Here is a 20,575-nt window from a genome sequence, read left to right as displayed (position 1 = left end):
GTAATTATTCAACTAAGTTTTGATTTTCAAGTGAATTAGAGGACCAATAGAAAAAAGAAATTTTATAGTAATCAGAGACGAGAATTCTCCAAAAAAATTGTTCTGCCCCAAGAAAAAGAATAATAGGTTATAAAACGGAAATTAATGAGTGTTTTGTTTTGGGACATTATAGATATAGGTTAATTCAGAGTTCATGACTGGTATATTTGTGATTTTTGTGAAACAAAAAAAAATTACATGATTCGAGTGCATGAGGTAAACAAATGAAATCAACAACAGAAGTCAGTCGTGCATTTGTGGTTACAGCAGCAATTGACCTCACCACGTGGGAGATTATAGCTACCTGCGAGACATCCGAGTCCAAGAAAATCGACAATGTGGAATGGCCTACTTGGATAATTGTTGATTAAACAAAAAAAAGGAAATAAGAACAGTCCTTTATACCAAAGTGGTTTCCTTAGACACGTGTGTCAAGCTTTCATCCCTCAGCAATACGACAAAAAGTGTTAGAGTAAGAAACATTGAAGGAAATAACAAACGAATGAAATCAACAACAGAAGTCAACCGTCCAGTTTTGGATACAGCAGCAATTGACCTTACCACGTGGGAGGAAATCAAAAATGTGGAATGGCTTAATAAGAAACATTGGAGGAAATAACAAACAAATGAAATCAACAACAGAAGTCAGCCGTCCAGTTTTGGTTACAGCAGCAATTGACCTTACCAATTGAGAGATTGTAGCTACATGCGTGACATCCGAGACCAAGAAAAACAACAATGTGAAATGGCTTACTTGGATAATTGTTCATTAAACGAAAAGAAGAGAATAAGAACAGTCCCTTATATCAATGTGTTTTCTTTAGACACGTGTGTCAAGCTTTCGTCTCTGTGCAATACGATAAAAAGTGTTAGAATGAGGAAGATTGAAGGAAATAACAAACGAATGAAATCAACAACAGAAGTCAGTCGTGCATTTGTGGTTACAGCAGCAATTGACCTCACCAAATGAGAGATTATAGCTACCTGCGTGACATCCGAGACCAAGAAAAACAACAATGTGAAATGGCTTACTTGGATAATTGTTCATCAAACAAAAAGAAGAGAATAAGAACAGTCCATTATATTAATGTGGTTTCCTTACACACGTGTGCCAAGCTTTCGTCTCTGTGCAATACGATGAAAAGTGTTAGAATGAGGAAGATTGAAGGAAATAACAAACAAATGAAATCAACAATAGAAGTCAGTCGTGCATTTGTGGTTACAGCAGCAATTGACCTTACCAATTGAGAGATTATAGCTACCTGCGTGACATCCGAGACCAAGAAAAACAACAATGTGAAATGGCTTACTTGGATAATTGTTCATCAAACAAAAAGAAGAGAATAAGAACAGTCCATTATATTAATGTGGTTTCCTTAGACACGTGTGTCAAGCTTTCGTCCCTGTGCAATACGATGAAAAGTGTTAGAATGAGAAACATTGAATTTAACAACAAACAAATGAAATCAACAACAGAAGTCAGCCGTCCATTTATTGTTAAAGCAGCAATTGATCTTACCACGTGGGAGATTATAGCTACCTGCGTGACATCCGAGTCCAAGAAAATCAACAATGTGAAAAGGCTTATCTGGATAATTGTTCATCTAACAGAAAAAAGGGAATAAGAACAGTCCCTCATACCAGTGTTGATTCCTTAGACACGTGTGTCAAGCTTTCGTCCGTGTGCAATACGATGAAAAGTGTTAGAATGAGAAACATTGAAGGAAATTTCAAACAAATGAAATCAACAACAGAAGTCAGTCGTGCATTTATGGTTACAGCTGCAATTGACCTCACCACGTGGGAGATTATAGCAACCTGCGTGACATCCGAGTCCAAGAAAATCAAGAATGTGGAATGGCTTACTTGGATAATTGTTGATTAAACAAAAAAAAGGGAATAAGAACAGTCCCTCATACCAAAGTGGTTTTCTCAGACACGTGTGTCAAGCTTTCGTCCCTGTGCAATACGATGAAAGTGTTAGAATGAGAAACATAGAAGGAAATAACAAACGAATGAAATCAACAACAGAAGTCAGTCGTGCATTTGTGGTTACAGCAGCAATTGACCTTACCACGTGGGAAATTATAGCTAGCTGCGTGACATCCTAGTCCAAGAAAATCAACAATGTGGAATGGCTTACTTGGATAATTGTTCATCAAAAAGAAAAAAGGGAAGAAGAGCAGTCCCTCATACCAAAGTGGTTTCCTTAGACACGTGTGTCAAGCTTTCGTCACTGTGCAATACGATGAAAAGTGTTAGAATGAGAAACATTGAAGAAAATAACAAACGAATTAAATCAACAACAGAAGTCAGTCGTGCATTTGTGGTTACAGCAGCAATTGACCTTACCACGTGGGAGATTATAGCTACCTGCGTGACATCCGAGTCCAAGAAAATCAACAATGTGGAATGGCTTACTTGGATAATTGTTCATTTAACAAGAAGAAGGGAATAAGAACAGTCCCTCATACCAAAGTGGTTTCCTTAGACACGCGTGTCAAGCTTTCGTCCCTGTGCAATACGATGAAAAGTGTTAGAATGAGAAACATTGAAGGAAATAACAAACAAATCAAATCAACAACAGAAGTCAGTCGTGCATTTGTGATTACAGCAGCAATTGACCTTACCACGTGGGAGATTATAGCTACCTGCGTGACATCCGAGTCCAAGAAAATCAACAATGTGGAATGGCTTACTTGGATAATTGATCATTATACAGAAAGAATGAAGTAAGAACAGTCCCTTATACCAATGTGGTTTCCATAGACACGTGTGTCAAGCTTTCGTCCCTGTGCAATACGATGAAAAGTGTTAGAATGAGAAACATTGAAGAAAATAACAAACGAATGAAATCAACAACAGAAGTCAGTCGTGCATTTGTGGTTACAGCAGCAATTGACCTTACCACGTGGGAGATTATAGCTACCTGCGTGACATCTGAGTCCAAGAAAATCAACAATGTGGAACGGCTTACTTGAATAATTGTTCATTAAACAAAAAGAAGGGAATAAGAACAGTCCCTTATACCAAAGTGGTTTCCTCAGACACCTGTGTCAAGCTTTCGTCCCTGTGCAATACGATGAGAAGTGTTAGAATGAGAAACATTGAAGGAAATAACAAACAAATGAAATCAACATTAGAAGTCAGTCGTCCAGTTTTGGTTACAGCAGCAATTGACCTTACCAATTGAGAGATTGTAGCTACATGCGTGACATCCGAGACCAAGAAAAACAACAATGTGAAATGGCTTACTTGGATAATTGTTCATTAAACGAAAAGAAGAGAATAAGAACAGTCCCTTATATCAATGTGTTTTCTTTAGACACGTGTGTCAAGCTTTCGTCTCTGTGCAATACGATAAAAAGTGTTAGAATGAGGAAGATTGAAGGAAATAACAAACGAATGAAATCAACAACAGAAGTCAGTCGTGCATTTGTGGTTACAGCAGCAATTGACCTCACCAAATGAGAGATTATAGCTACCTGCGTGACATCCGAGACCAAGAAAAACAACAATGTGAAATGGCTCACTTGGATAATTGTTCATCAAACAAAAAGAAGAGAATAAGAACAGTCCATTATATTAATGTGGTTTCCTTACACACGTGTGCCAAGCTTTCGTCTCTGTGCAATACGATGAAAAGTGTTAGAATGAGGAAGATTGAAGGAAATAACAAACAAATGAAATCAACAATAGAAGTCAGTCGTGCATTTGTGGTTACAGCAGCAATTGACCTTACCAATTGAGAGATTATAGCTACCTGCGTGACATCCGAGACCAAGAAAAACAACAATGTGAAATGGCTTACTTGGATAATTGTTCATCAAACAAAAAGAAGAGAATAAGAACAGTCCATTATATCAATGTGGTTTCCTTAGACACGTGTGTCAAGCTTTCGTCCCTGTGCAATACGATGAAAAAAGTTAGAATGAGAAACATTGAATTTAACAACAAACAAATGAAATCAACAACAGAAGTCAGCCGTCCATTTATTGTTAAAGCAGCAATTGATCTTACCACGTGGGAGATTATAGCTACCTGCGTGAAATCCGAGTCCAAGAAAATCAACAATGTGAAAAGGCTTATCTGGATAATTGTTCATCTAACAGAAAAAAGGGAATAAGAACAGTCCCTCATACCAGTGTTGATTCCTTAGACACGTGTGTCAAGCTTTCGTCCGTGTGCAATACGATGAAAAGTGTTAGAATGAGAAACATTGAAGGAAATTTCAAACAAATGAAATCAACAACAGAAGTCAGTCGTGCATTTATGGTTACAGCTGCAATTGACCTCACCACGTGGGAGATTATAGCAACCTGCGTGACATCCGAGTCCAAGAAAATCAACAATGTGGAATGGCTTACTTGGATAATTGTTGATTAAACAAAAAAAAGGGAATAAGAACAGTCCCTCATACCAAAGTGGTTTTCTCAGACACGTGTGTCAAGCTTTCGTCCCTGTGCAATACGATGAAAAGTGTTAGAATGAGAAACATAGAAGGAAATAACAAACGAATGAAATCAACAACAGAAGTCAGTCGTGCATTTGTGGTTACAGCAGCAATTGACCTTACCACGTGGGAAATTATAGCTAGCTGCGTGACATCCTAGTCCAAGAAAATCAACAATGTGGAATGGCTTACTTGGATAATTGTTCATCAAAAAGAAAAAAGGGAAGAAGAGCAGTCCCTCATACCAAAGTGGTTTCCTTAGACACGTGTGTCAAGCTTTCGTCACTGTGCAATACGATGAAAAGTGTTAGAATGAGAAACATTGAAGAAAATAACAAACGAATTAAATCAACAACAGAAGTCAGTCGTGCATTTGTGGTTACAGCAGCAATTGACCTTACCACGTGGGAGATTATAGCTACCTGCGTGACATCCAAGTCCAAGAAAATCAACAATGTGGAATGGCTTACTTGGATAATTGTTCATTTAACAAGAAGAAGGGAATAAGAACAGTCCCTCATACCAAAGTGGTTTCCTTAGACACGCGTGTCAAGCTTTCGTCCCTGTGCAATACGATGAAAAGTGTTAGAATGAGAAACATTGAAGGAAATAACAAACAAATCAAATCAACAACAGAAGTCAGTCGTGCATTTGTGATTACAGCAGCAATTGACCTTACCACGTGGGAGATTATAGCTACCTGCGTGACATCCGAGTCCAAGAAAATCAACAATGTGGAATGGCTTACTTGGATAATTGATCATTATACAGAAAGAATGAAGTAAGAACAGTCCCTTATACCAATGTGGTTTCCATAGACACGTGTGTCAAGCTTTCGTCCCTGTGCAATACGATGAAAAGTGTTAGAATGAGAAACATCGAAGAAAATAACAAACGAATGAAATCAACAACAGAAGTCAGTCGTGCATTTGTGGTTACAGCAGCAATTGACCTTACCACGTGGGAGATTATAGCTACCTGCGTGACATCTGAGTCCAAGAAAATCAACAATGTGGAACGGCTTACTTGAATAATTGTTCATTAAACAAAAAGAAGGGAATAAGAACAGTCCCTTATACCAAAGTGGTTTCCTTAGACACCTGTGTCAAGCTTTCGTTCCTGTGCAATACGATGAAAAGTGTTAGAATGAGAAACATAGAAGGAAATAACAAACAAATGAAATCAACAACAGAAGTCAGTCGTGCATTTGTGGTTACAGCAGCAATTGACCTTACCACGGGGGAGATTATAGCTACCTGCGTGACATCCGAGTCCAAGAAAATCAACAATGTGGAATGGCTTACTTGGATAATTGTTCATTAAACAAAACGAAGAGAATAAGAACAGTCCCTTATACCAAAGTGGTTTCCTTAGACACGCGTGTCAAGCTTTCGTCCCTGTGCAATACGATGAGAAGTGTTAGAATGAGAAACATTGAAGGAAATAACAAACAAATGAAATCAACATTAGAAGTCAGTCGTGCATTTGTGGTTACAGCAGCAATTGACCTTACCACGTGGGAGATTATAGCTACCTGCGTGACATCCGAGTCCAAGATAATCAACAATGTGGAATGGCCTACTTGGATAATTGTTGATTAAACAAAAAAAAGAGAATGAGAGAAGTCCCTTATACCAAAGTGGTTTCCTTAGACACGTGTGTCAAGCTTTCGTCCCTGTGCAATTTGATGAAAAGTGTTAGAATGAGAAACATAGAAGGAAATAACAAACAAATGAAATCAACAACAGAAGTCAGTCGTGCATTTGTGGTTACAGCAGCAATTGACCTTACCACGTGGGAGCTTATAGCTACCTGCGTGACATCCGAGTCCAAGAAAATCAACAATGTGGAATGGCTTACTTGGATAATTGTTGATTGAACAAAAAGAAGGGAATAAGAACAGTCCCTCATACCAAAGTGGTTTTCTTAGACACGTGTGTCAAGCTTTCGTCCCTGTGCAATACGATGAAAAGTGTTAGAATGAGAAACATTGAAGGAAATAACAAACAAATGAAATCAACAACAGAAGTCAGTCGTGCATTTGTGATTTCAGCAGCAATTGACCTTACCACGTGGAAGATTATAGCTACCTGCGTGACATCCGAGTCCAAGAAAATCAACAATGTGGAATGACTTACTTGGATAATTGATCATTATACAGAAAGAATGAAGTAAGAACAGTCCCTTATACGAATGTGGTTTCCATAAACACGTGTGTCAAGCTTTCGTCCCTGTGCAATACGATGAAAAGTGTAAGAATGAGAAACATAGAAGGAAAAAACAAACAAATGAAATCAACAACAGAAGTCAGTCGTGCATTTGTGGTTACAGCAGCAATTGACCTTACCACGTGGGAGATTCTAGCTACCTGCGTGACATCCGAGTCCAAGAAAATCAACAATGTGGAATGGCTTACTTGGATAATTGTTCATTAAACAAAAAGAAGGGAATAAGAACAGTCCCTTATACCAAAGTGGTTTCCTTAGACACGCGTGTCAAACTTTCGTCCCTGTGCAATACGATGAAATGTGTAAGAATGAGAAACATTGAAGAAAATAACAAACGAATGAAATCAACAACAGAAGTCAGTCGTGCATTTGTGGTTACAGCAGCAATTGACCTTACCACGTGGGAGATTATAGCTACCTGCGTGACATCCGAGTCCAAGAAAATCAACAATGTGGAATGGCCCACTTGGATAATTGTGAATCAAACAAAAAAAAAGGGAATAAGAACAGTCCCTTATACCAAAGTGGTTTCCTTAGACACGCGTGTCAAGCTTTCGTCCCTGTGCAATACGATGAAAAATTGACCAATCCTTATTCAGAAGCAAATTCTAGAGGTTTTAGGCATGTACATTAGTAAATGGTGGAACATCCAAAATGTTACCAAATCGAGGCCTATGCCATTGAATAGTTGGTATCCCAGACAATCGAAACTACTAGCGTACACCAGATGTAAATTATAAGCATAGACCTTCAACTGTAGTAAGAGAGAAATTCAATATATTCTGAGTTCTCATGTCTAATATCCAGGATAATAAAATTTAAAGAAATCCAATCTGACCTTGGACAGAACTTTTTTTTGAGTAATTATTCAACTGAGTTTAGATTTTCAAGTGAATTAGAGGACCAATAGAAAAAAGAAATTTCATAGTAATCAGAGACGAGAATTCTCCAAAAAAATTGTTCTGACCCAGGAAAAGGAATAATAGGTTATAAAACGGAAATTAATGAGTGTTTTGTTTTGGGTCATTATAGATATAGGTTAATTCAGAGTTCATGACTGGTATATTTGTGATTTTTGTGAAACAAAAAAAAATTACATGATTCGAGTGCATGAGGTACGATCTTCCAAAATATCCTCATTTATCTAGGTTACAGAAGTAGGAGAACGTAGCGCCGCTGAACACAGGGGAAAATTATGAAGTTTGGTCAAGTTTTTTTTTATTATATTGAGCGAAATTCACCTGATTTCAAGAGCAAAGAAAAAAGAATAAAGAGTCCAAAGTCCTGAAATAGCTAATACTGTTTAATTTTTAATTTTTTTAAGTTTTTAATTTTTAGTTTTTTTTCATGTTTTCTGGAAGTCATAGACTACTCCATTCAATGAGAAATTGCAGTTTTCCTGAGTTGAAGTTTTTCCTCGAAAACTCTTCAAGTATAGAGTTTGCTTGAGACCCCTCTCTTTTTATATCTACGTAAATTTGACTGAATGAATAAAAAAATAAAGATTTTTCCGAAAAACTTTTCATTAGATATCTATAGGAATCTCTTCAACTTATGAACTGTTCAGCTTATACTCAAGTATTGCCATATTGCTGAAATTATCATCAACCAAGCTATCTGATAATGCACTAATATACTGGGTGTGCCGTTTGAAATAAGAAGGTAGTAATCTGAAATTGATTAAATTTTCAGCACAAAATTTTTATAAGTTTTCCATAAACAATAAGCCATCGCGGTGAATCACTCTGTACATCATTATCATTCAGCCTTCTGCTTCCACTAAGGGATATAAATTTCGCCTTACTGGTTTATGACTGTTTTGCAATCATCTCTGGCCAAGCGTTTTTATAGACTATTTCAAGGGACTTTGGATATACTATATACAGAAATATTATAATTTCCAAAATGATTTCCACTATTATATTGTTATTTTTTTTTTCAGAATCTACATTTCTTGGAGTTAACTCAGTTAGAAGAAGAAGAGGTATTATTAATAATAAATTATTTACCAATTCTAGTGAATACAAATTACCCTGTAGAGTTAAACAAAAAATTTCTGCAAGTAAGTATAGAGATCTTAAAAGAATTATTCATGGTCAATATGAATATGTAATATAATAATGAGTCAACTAATATCAACTTTTTCAGAAAATGAGTGTAGAAAATCTGTAATCAATTACAATGGATTATCAATTACAAAACCTTTTATCCAGAATGAGATGACAGGAAAACATTCGAAACCTTCAACTCCCCCTAGTTCAGCTGTAAAAACAGTTGAAATTATTGCAAGAGATAATACAGAGATAATCAAAAATGATACAATTTCCAATAGGACAATTGAAAAAATTGAAAGTAGCATCTCGAATAAAAATGAATCTAAAATTGAGGAGCCCACAGTGAATGTATGGAAAAAATCATGGGCTAGTCTATTTGATAAAGATGTTAAAACAATATCGAATGAGAAAATAGACAATAAAATTAATGATCCACATGTAACATCTTTAAAACATACAAAAGTAGTCAAAAAAATAGATTCAGCCACTCATATGTTAGGAGGTGAGTTCAAAACCATATCTTTTTTTATATATTTATCTTACTTTCAACTAACAATTTGCTTACATCTACTGTAGATAATTATTTTACTTAGTTGAACCCATTTTACTCGATGAAAAGTGGAATGCTTTGGTTTTCACCTACAGTTATCAGTGAAAATTCAAGTTTCTATCATGGTTAGTAACATTTTTAAATTTTCAGAATTTCTCAAGAACTATTAAATTGCTGGGACGCAAACCAGTTTTAAACCCAGGTGTTTACGAAACAAAAGTAATTTTTGTTATATAAACTCAATATTACAAGCCTTACTTGCTTGCCCACCACTTTGTAATCTCCTCAAACGGCTATCAGAGAACTTCACTGACAATAATGCACTGAAATCAATAACAATGAGTGAAAATATGTAAGTATAAATTAATATAATTTGCAACTTTGATTGAATAACAATTTTGTATATGTATTTTCATTATTCAACTAATCCAGGTGTAAATTTATGAATAACTTCGATAATCTCCCCAATGTAAGACGCAAGTCACGTTCAAAAAAGAAGAACAAGAAGCAAACTTTCGTCAATATAGACAATGGCAATTCGTTTGAGGCCTCATCGTTTTATACGATGCTAAACGGAACACGTAGCGATTCTTTCCTTTTTGAAGGCCGACAAGAAGACGCCGAAGAATTCTTGGGCCTTCTGTTGAATGGACTCAATGATGAAATGATGGGAATAATGAAATTGATTAGCCATGACGAAAATATTCAAGCAGCTAAAAAAGAAGTGAAAATAGATGTGGATGATTGGAAAGTTATTGATCCTAGGAACGAAGGGAATGTAACAAGAGAAATACAAATGGACAAGACACCGATTAGTGATATATTCGGAGGACTTCTCTGTTCAAGAATCCATAAAACCGGAGACGAAACTTCAGAAAATATTGAACCATTCCTAACATTGCCATTAAATATTAAGAAAGCAAATAACATAGCTGAAGCATTAGAAGGCCTTACAACCAAGAACAAACTAGAGGGTCTAACATCATCGAAAACGAAAGAAACGGTTGAAGCATGGCAGCAAGTGATGATAGAGAAGTTGCCTGTAGTTTTAGTATTACATTTGAAATGCTTCGAATACAGAATGAATGGCTGCACTGAAATAATGAAGACTATAGAATTTCCCATTAATCTGCAGATTGATTCTAAAATATTATCTGGAAGGACGAATACTTCAGCGGAGAGACAATATAAATCAATATCTGTAGTATATCATGTAGGAAAGGAGGCCAGCTATGGGCATTATATAGCAGATACTTTCCATTCGGGGTATAATACATGGTTGAGGTTTGATGACTCTAAAATAAACAGAGTTACGGAAGAAGATGTTCTTAAACGTCAAGGAGATAGAGTTCCTTATTTATTATTTTATCGAAGGAGTGATACGGTGTGAAGTGTTAAGATTCATTGATAAAGTTGTTAATTTGTACAGATTAGATTTAAGGATGCTGAACATTGTAATATTTTTCTGTTGTTTCATGAGTGATGCCATGAATTGTATTTCGGGAGAATATGATAAATTGACTATACAATGTTATATATATATATATATATATATATATATATATACATATGTATATAAAAAATAAATATTATATTTTAATAAACGAAATTGTATGAATGTAAAATTTTGTTTGTTTTTTTGAAGAAATTTCTTTTCCTAAAACTTAAATTAAATTTTTATAAGAACAACGATCTCAGAAAGGAAAAGAAGGTCGTCTTCGTGAAAATTTCAATGAACCATTAACAGTATTAGCTATTTCAGGACTTTGGACTCTTTATTCCTTTTTCTTTGCTCTTGAAATCAGGTGAATTTCGCTCAATGTAATGAAAAGAAACTTGACCAAACTTTATAATTTCCCCCTGTGTTCAGCGGCGCTACGTTCTCCTACTTCTGTAACCTAGATAAATGAGGATATTTTGGAAGATCGTACCTCATGCACTCGAATCATGTAATTTTTTTTTGTTTCACAAAACTCATAAATATACCAGTCATGAACTCTGAATTAACCTATATCTTTAATGACCCAAAACAAAACACTCATTAATTTCCGTTTTATAACCTATTATTCCTTTTCCTGGGTCAGAACAATTTTTTTGGAGAATTCTCGTCTCTGATTACTATAAAATTTCTTTCTTCTATTGGTCCTCTAATTCACTTGAAAATCAAAACTTAGTTGAATAATTACTCGAAAAAAAGATCTGTCCAAGGTCAGATTGGATTTCTTTAAATTTTATCATCCTGGATATTAGACATGAGAACTCAGAATATATTGAATTTCCCTCTTACTACAGTTAAAGGTCTGTGCTTATAATTTACATCTGGTGTACGCTAATAGTTTCGATTGTCTGAGATACCAATTATTCAATGGCATAGGCCTTTATTTGGTAACATTTTGGATGTTCCACCATTTACTAATGTACATGCCTAAAACCTCTAGAATTTGCTTCTGAATAAGGATTGGTCAAGTCTATTCAATTCTTTTACATTTTTAGACCTCAGATTTAAAAGAATAGAAAAATTCGTCGTTTCGCAATTCAGAATCAAACAATAATTGACCAATGAAATAGAGTAATGTCTAGAAATGACAATGCATATGAAATATGAAAGCAAGGTTTCAAATGAATAAACTCTGCAATCGACTAAAAAGACGGCATTAAATTCCGAATGTAGAATCTTATATTGTTATTATTAGAACTCTTTATTGCTTAATTCATATGTTAGAATCTTATATTCAATTTTTATATTTTTTTATTTAAAAAATCCCAGTTCTATTCATGTTTCTTTGGACGAATACCAGTTTCTACTATGAAATGAATAATTACAATTCAATTGTATCTATCAATTCCAACATATGTGATCTCCAATTTCAATATCTTTTTTCAATTATTCCTGAAAAGTGATCATTCAAACTTTCATTCGTAACTTCACAAATAATTAATTACTCAACTATCTAATCATCATCAGTGAATAGTAACGAATATTCATAAATATCAACTACTCACTGAATAGAAAACTATTCACTGAATAGCTAGAAGGCTAATTTCTTAGAGTATATTCTATGTTCTGAGGTAAATTTCATAGAAAACTTCAAAAAGGATGAAAGTGTGGCGGCTTCTCATAAAGCTCCACATAGCAACAATAAACACAGCATTCGGTATCCTAGACGTTAAGAGGTAGAATCACTCACCGAGATGCGACAAGGTGCCGGGTTCGAGTCCCGGCGGCTCCCGATAATAATAAATTCCCCAAGCGTCTGTGACACGGCACACACAATTATACCAAAGTCACACTGATGAGTCCGGTGTGTGTGCCAGGGACGAAACGCATAAGTAGGCATATGTGCTATCCAACAAAAGTATGTTCGCTTTCTTGGGTTGGCAGATCGAATGTCCCTATTATCGGGAACAAAAAATAATTTCGGAAATTTGTACATTGGTCGGGAGACACAAAAATAATATTAAAGTGAATATAATAATTTAACATAATTGTTATATTCCGCTGAAGATCGAAATGTCGAAATATCAACAGAAAATGGTTTTCTCATTACCTATGTTATAATTATCAACAGAATTCAATATTTATTTTTCAGCTTGCCACATCTATCAGAATCAATTATAACCATATATAAGGGGTACATTTGTATTTATCTATGAATATAACCACGCTTAAAATGAAACCACGGAATGCAGATTACAGAAACCACAAAATACAAATATACCCTCTAGCTACACTAGCGCCTTCTATTTATCCTGTCCGCTGGACACTTTTTCAATGCGAACTGTGGACCATAGATTACAATCAAATTAAGCTGGAAATGAAGAAACGAAATACAGATAATTTTGTGGGATTGGAATTTTTTATTTCGAGCACAGTTTAGAAATTATCTAATTGAAAATTATTATTATTATTATATATATTATTATTAAAATTTAATATGAGGCGCACGCGCACTTCTATATTCTACCTAATAGACTAAGGGCCAGTTGCACCATTTGCCTAAACATTTATTAAAAATTTAAACGTTGATTACTCTATGATTTCTCAAGAGAAATCAGAAATTAATCAATGTTTAAATTTTAATCAATGTTTAGGCAAATGGTGCAACTGGCCCCTAATATAAGGTATATGGTTCGACCTGTACATAGTTAAGACGAAGAAAAATATTCTATGTTCGTCAACCATGCCGGGTTGACAAATTGTAAGTAACCTCAGTTTAGCGAATATTCTTCCAAGAGTTACTTTATAAACAGTTGTTGAAGTGATATTTCTAGTGGAAAGTTTCATGTTCAAATAAAAAATTGTTTGAATATGGGGGTAATTTTTTTAATACTAGCTTAGGGTTGTTTTAATTTATTCGAATATTTTCAAATATCAGTTATATTTCATGTAGTTAGTTTTTTTTTATTGGTTTATGGATTTTCCACCATCATAACGAAAAATTTATTACAATTCATAAAATTTCGACTTTTGAGTTTCTTTTCATGTTTTCTGGAAGTCATAGACTACTCCATTCAATGAGAAATTGCAGTTTTCCTTAGTTGAAGTTTTTCCTCGAAAACTTCTTAAGTATAGAATTTGCTTGAGACCCCTCTCTTTTTATATCTACGTAAAATTGACTGAATGAACAAAAAAATATGCGGCGCACGCGCACTTCTATATTTCACCGAATAGACAAAGAGCCAGTTGCACCATTTGCCTAAACATTAATTAAAAATTTAAACGTTGATTACTCTATGATTTCTCAAGAGAAATAAAAAATTAATCAATGTTTAAATTTTAATCAATGTTTAGGCAAATGGTGCAACTTGCCCCTAATATTAGGTATATGGCTCGACCTGTACATAGTTAAGAAGAAGAAAAATATTCTATGCTCGTCAACCATGCCAGGTTGACAAATTGTAAGTAACCTCAGTTCAGCGAACATTCTTCCAAGAGTTACTTCTTAAACAGTTGTTGAAGTGATATTTCTAGTGGAAAGTTTCATGTTTAAATAGTTAATTGTTTGAATATGGAGGTAATTTTTTTAATACTAGCTTAGGGTTATTTTCATTTATTCGAATATTTTCGAATATCAGTTATATTTCATGTAGTTATTTTTTTTCATTGGTTTATGAATTTTCAACTTTCTTAACGAAAAATTTATTACAATTCAAGAAATTTCGACTTTTTAGTTTCTTTTCATGTTTTCTGGAAGTCATAGACTACTCCATTCAATGAGAAATTGCAGTTTTCCTTAGTTGAAGTTTTTCCTCGAAAACTCTTCAAGTATAGAGTTTGCTTGAGACCCCTCTCTTTTTATATCTACGTAAAATTGACTGAATGAATAAAAAAATATAGATTTTTCCAAAAAACTTTTCATTAGAAATCTATAGGAATCTCTTCAACTTATGAACTGTTCAGCTTATACTCAAGTATTGCCATATTGCTGAAATTATCATCAACCAAGCTATCTGATAATGCAATAATATACTGGGTGTGCCGTTTGAAATAAGTAGGTAGTAATCTGAAATTGTTAAAATTTTCAGCAGAAAATTATTATTAGTTTTCCATAAACAATAAGCCATCGCGGTGAATCACCCTGTACATCATTATCATTCAGCCTTCTGCTTCCACCGAGGGATATAAATTTCGCCTTACTGGTTTTTGACTGTTTTGCAATTATCTCTGGCCAAGCGTTTTTATAGACTATTTCAAGGGACTTTGGATATACTATATACAGAAATATTATAATTTCCAAAATGATTTCAACTATTATATTGTTATTTTTTTTTCAGAATCTACATTTCTTGGAGTTAACTCAGTTAGAAGAAGAAGAGGTCCGTTTTATAAATAATATATTATTTACCAATTCTAGTGAATACAAATTACCCTGTAGAGTTAAACAAAAATTTTCTGCAAGTAAGTATAGAGATCTTAAAAGAATTATTCATTGTCAATATGAATATGCAATATAATAATGAATCAACTAATATCAACTTCTTCAGAAAATGAGTGTAGAAAATCAGTAATCAATTACAATGGATTATCAATTACAAAACCTATTATCCAGAATGAGATGACAGGAAAACATTCGAAACCTTCAACTCCCCCCAGTTGAGCTGTAAAAACAGTTGAAATTACTGCAAGAGATAATACAGAGATAATCAAAAATGATACAATTTCCAATAGGACAATTGAAAAAATTGAAAGTAGCATCTCGAATAAAAATGAATCTAAAATTGAGGAGCCCACAGTAAATGTATGGAAAAAATCATGGGCTAGTCTATTTGATAAAGATGTTAAAACAATATCGAATGAGAAAATAGACAATAAAATTGATGATTCACATGGAACATCTTTAAAACATACAAAAGTAGTCAAAAAAATAGATTCAGCCACTCATATGTTAGGAGGTGAGTTCAAAACCATATCTTTTTTTATATATTTATCTTACTTTCAACTAACAATTTGCTTACATCTACAGTAGATAATTATTTTACTTAGTTGAACCCATTTTACTTGATGAAAAGTGGTATGCTTTGGTTTTCACCTACAAATATCAGTGAAAATTCAAGTTTCTATCATGGTTAGTAATATTTTTTAATTTTCAGAATTTCTCAAGAACTATAAAATTGATGGGACCCAAACCAGTTTTAAACCCAGGGGTTTACGAAACAAAAGTAACTTTCGTTATATAAACTCAATATTACAAGCCTTACTTGCTTGCCCACCACTTTGTAATCTCCTCAAACGGCTATCAGAGAACTTCACTCACAATAATGCACTGAAATCAATAACAATGAGTGAAAATATGTAAGTATAAATTAATATAATTTGCAACTTTGATTGAATAACAATTTTATATATGTATTTTCATTATTCTACTATTCCAGGTGTAAATTTATGAATAACTTCGATAATCTGCCCAATGTAAGACGCAAGTCACGTTCAAAAAAGAAAAACAAGAAGCAAACTTTCGTCAATATAGACAAAGGCAATTCGTTTGAGGCCTCATCGTTTTATACGATGCTAAACGAAACACTTAGCGATTCTTTCCTTGTTGAAGGCCGACAAGAAGACGCCGAAGAATTCTTGGGCCTTCTGTTGAATGGACTCAATGATGAAATGATGGGAATAATGAAATTGATTAGCCATGACGAAAATATTCAAGCAGCTAAAAAAGAAGTGAAAATAGATGTGGATGATTGGAAAGTTATTGATCCTAGGAACGAAGGGAATGTAACAAGAGAAATACAAATGGACAAGACACCGATTAGTGATATATTCGGAGGACTTCTCTGTTCAAGAATCCTTAAAACCGGAGACGAAACTTCAGAAAATATTGAACCATTCCTAACATTGCCATTAAATATTAGGAAAGCAAATAACATAGCTGAAGCATTAAAAGGCCTTACAACCAAGAACAAACTAAAGGGTCTGACATCATCGAAATGTAAGAAACGGTTGAAGCATGGCAGCAAGTGATGATAGAGAAGTTGCCTGTAGTTTTAGTATTACATTTGAAATGCTTCGAATACAGAATGAATGGCTGCACTAAAATAATGAAGACTATAGAATTTCCCATCAATCTGCAGATTGATTCTAAAATATTATCTGGAAGGACGAATACTTCAGCGGAGAGACAATATAAATTAATATCTGTAGTATACCATGTAGGAAAGGAGGCCAGCTATGGGCATTATATAGCAGATACCTTCCATTCGGGGTATAATACATGGTTGAGGTTTGATGACTCTAAAATAAACAGAGTTACGGAAGAAGATGTTCTCAAACGTCAAGGAGATAGAGTTCCTCATTTATTATTTTATCGAAGGAGTGATACGGTGTGAAGTGTAAAGATTCATTGATATAGTTGTTAATTTGTACAGATTAGATTTAAGGATGCTGAACATTGTAATATTTTTCTGTTGTTTCATGAGAAATGCCATGTCTTGTATTTCGGGAGAATATGATAAATTGACTTAACAATGTTATATATATGTATATGTATATGTATATAAAAAATGAATATTATATTTTAATAAACGAACTTTGTATAAATGTAAAATTTTGTTTGTTTTTTTTGAAGAAATTTCTTTTCCTGAAACCTAAATTAAATTTTTGCAAGAACTACTATTTCAGAAGGAAAAAAAGATCGTCTTCGTGAAAATTCCAATCAACCATAAACAGTATTAGCTATTTCAGGACTTTGGACTCTTTATTCCTTTTTCTTTGCTCTTGAAATCAGGTGAATTTCGCTCAATATAATAAAAAAAAACTTGACCAAACTTTATAATTTTCCCCTGTGTTCAGCGGCGCTACGTTCTCCTACTTCTGTAACCTAGATAAATGAGGATATTTTGGAAGATCGTACCTCATGCACTCGAATCATGTAATTTTTTTTTGTTTCACAAAAATCACAAATATACCAGTCATGAACTCTGAATTAACCTATATCTATAATGACCCAAAACAAAACACTCATTAATTTCCGTTTTATAACCTATTATTCCTTTTCCTGGGTCAGAACAATTTTTTTGGAGAATTCTCGTCTCTGATTATTATGAAATTTTTTTTTTCTATTGGTCCTCTAATTCACTTGAAAATCAAAACTCAGTTGAATAATTACTCAAAAAAAAGTTCTGTCCAAGGTCAGATTGGATTTCTTTAAATTTTATTATCCTGGATATTAGACATGAGAACTCAGAATATATTGAATTTCTCTCTTACTACAGTTGAAAGTCTGTGCTTATAATTTACATCTGGTGTACGCTAGTAGTTTCGATTGTCTGGGATACCAACTATTCAATGGCGTAGGCCTCGATTTGGTAACATTTTGGATGTTCCACCATTTACTAATGTACATGCCTAAAACCTCTAGAATTTGCTTCTGAATAAGGATTGGTTAAGTCTATTCAATTCTTTTACATTTTTGGACGTCCGATTTAAAAGAATAGAAAAATTCGTCGTTTCGCAATTCAGAATCAAACAATAATTGACCAATGAAATAGAGTAATGTCTAGAAATGACAATGCATATGAAATATGAAAGCAAGGTTTCAAATGAATAAACTCTGCAATCGATTAAAAAGACGGCATTAAATTGCGAATGTAGAATCTTATATTGTTATTATTAGAACTTTTTATTGCTTAATTCATATGTTAGAATCTTATATTCAATTTTTATATTTTTTTATTTATAAATTCCCAATTCTATTCATGTTTATTTGGACGAATACCAGTTTCTACTATGAAATGAATAATAACAATTCAATTGTATCTATCAATTTCAACATATGTGATCTCCAATTTCAATATCTTTCTTCAATTATTCCTGAAAAGTGATCATTCAAACTTTCATTCTTAACTTCACAAATGATTAATTACTCAACTATCTAATCATCATCAGTGAATAGTAACGAATATTCATAAATATCAACTACTCACTGAATAGAAAACTATTCACTGAATAGCTAGAAGGCTAATTTCTTAGAGTATATTCTATGTTCTAAGGTAAATTTCATAAAAAACTTCAAAAAGGATGAAAGTGTGGCGGCTTCTCATAAAGCTCCACATAGCAACAATAAACACAGCATTCGGTAGCCTAGACGTTAAGAGGTAGACTCACTCACCGAGATGCGACAAGGTGCCGGGTTCGAGTCCCGGCGGCTCCCGATTATAATAAATTTCCCAAGCGTCTGTGACACGGCACACACAATTATACCAAAGTCACCCTGATGAGTCCGGTGTGTGTGCCAGGGACGAAACGCATAAGTAGGCATATGTGCTATCCAACAAAAGTATGTTCGCTTTCTTCGGTTGGCAGATCGAATGTCCCTATTATCGGGAACAAAAAATAATTTCGGAAATTTGTACTTTGGTTGGGAGACACAAAAATAATATTAAAGTAAATATAATAATTTAACATAATTGTTATATTCCGCTAAAGATCGAAATGTCGAAATATCAACAGAAAATGGTTTTCTCATTACCTATGTTATAATTATCAACAGAATTTAATATTTATTTTTCAGCTTGCCACATCTATCAGAATCAATTATAACCATATATAAGGGGTACATTTGTATTTATCTATGAATATAACCACGCTTAACATGAAACCACGGAATGCAGATTACAGAAACCACAAAATACAAATATACCCCTAGCTACACTAGCGCCATCTATTTATCCTGTCCGCTGGACATTTTTTCAATGCGAACTGTGGACCATAGATTACAATAAAATTAAGCTGGAAATGAAGAAACGAAATACAGATAATTTTGTGGGATTGGAATTTTTTATTTCGAGCACAGTTTAGAAACTATCTGTTTGAAAATTATTATTATGATTATATATATTATTATTGAAATTTAATATGAGGCGCACGCGCACTTCTATATTCTACCTAATAGACTAAGGGCCAGTTGCACCATTTGCCTAAACATTAATTAAAAATTTAAACCACAAATGCACGACTGACTTCTGTTGTTGATTTCATTCGTTTGTTATTTTCTTCAATGTTTCTCATTCTAACACTTTTCATCGTAATGCACAGGGACGAAAGCTTGACACACGTGTCTACGGAAACCACATTGGTATAAGGGACTGTTCTTACTTCATTCTTTCTGTATAATGATCAATTATCCAATTAAGCCATTCCACATTGTTGATTTTCTTGGACTCGGATGTCACGCAGGTAGCTATAATCTCCCACGTGGTAAGGTCAATTGCTGCTGTAATCACAAATGCACGACTGACTTCTGTTGTTGATTTGATTTGTTTGTTATTTCCTTCAATGTTTCCCATTCTAACACTTCTCATCGTATTGCACAGGGACGAAAGCTTGACACACGTGTCTATGGAAACCACATTGGTATAAGAGACTGTTCTTATTCCCTTCTTTCTGTATAATGATCAATTATCCAAGTAAGCCATTCCACATTGTTGATTTTCTTGGACTCGGATGACACGCAGGTAGCTATTATCTTTTACGTGGTAAGGTCAATTGCTGCTGTAACCACAAATGCACGACTGACTTCTGTTGTTGATTTCATTTGTTTATTTCCTTTAATGTTTCTCATTCTAACATTTCTCATCGTATTGCACAGGGACGAAAGCTTGACACACGTGTCTAAGGAAACCACTTTGGTATAAGGGACTGTTCTTATTCCCTTCTTTTTGTTTAATGAACAATTATCCAAGTAAGCCGTTCCACATTGTTCATTTTCTTGGGCTCGGATGTCACGCAGGTAGCAGTAATCTCCCACGT

The sequence above is a fragment of the Harmonia axyridis genome, chromosome X, assembly GCF_914767665.1.
Source record: "Harmonia axyridis chromosome X, icHarAxyr1.1, whole genome shotgun sequence".
In the NCBI taxonomy this organism is placed as follows: Eukaryota; Metazoa; Arthropoda; class Insecta; order Coleoptera; family Coccinellidae; genus Harmonia; species Harmonia axyridis.
The sequence above is the reverse complement of the archived record's forward strand: the minus strand, read 5'-3'. Positions refer to the sequence as shown.